Source organism: Ceratina calcarata, unplaced genomic scaffold (genome assembly GCF_001652005.2).
Source record: "Ceratina calcarata isolate Rehan_Ccalc_2016 unplaced genomic scaffold, ASM165200v1 scaffold90, whole genome shotgun sequence".
Classification (NCBI taxonomy): domain Eukaryota; kingdom Metazoa; phylum Arthropoda; class Insecta; order Hymenoptera; family Apidae; genus Ceratina; species Ceratina calcarata.
Window position 1 is genome coordinate 227,588 of NW_017180369.1, and position 814 is coordinate 228,401.

An 814-nucleotide genomic window follows, 5' to 3' on the forward strand; every position below is an offset into this window, starting at 1 on the left:
ACATATATGTATATATATAAAGGAAAAACGAAATAGGAAGTCTGAGTACAGTTACGAAAGATTATTCTTATTTAATTCTAGGAACCAATTCTACGTTTCATTTTCTTTTTTTGTCTAATGTCTCTGACGTTATGTATACTCTATATTCTAAGAGATTGTAATTAATAATCTACGTGCCGAGGTACACACAGAGTCTGTCGACTCGGTCGTCAGATTAGTAGCCAAGTTTGCTATTTATATTTTTTATGAACTCTGCGTTGTTGAAGATGTAGGAGATGGTTACCGCGTAACGCATTCGAATCGCATTAATTGCGTACGCGTGCACGTGCCATCGGCGCACGTGCACGCATACGAAGATCACGAATGCATATTCCTCATACGACAAGAACTTGACAGCATCGCTCTTCAATTTTGATACATTTGACACGCGCCCTTTGTCGTCTTCTCGATGATCCGATTATATCTTTCTGATTTCTGTTTATCGCATCTTACGATCCCCCATCTTTCGATCTGCGCGCATTCCAAATGCATCGTTTTATGTTCGGGCATCGAAAATCGATTTGAACAAGTTTAGAGACGAGAAGGAGAAACTCTCATAGAGACGATTACATTTTAGTCAATTACACAATAGGAAATTGATAGGCAGGAGGGAAGTTCGGGGATTTTCGTGTATATATATATATTTCTTTTTGTTGAACGAGAAACTATACGAAGGAGACGGGGGAGCGCAGGCGGGGAATGAGAGCGAGGGAGAAACATTTGCGAGACCCATCGCTATTGCTTTTTTCACACTGTAAAAAAAATATATATATAT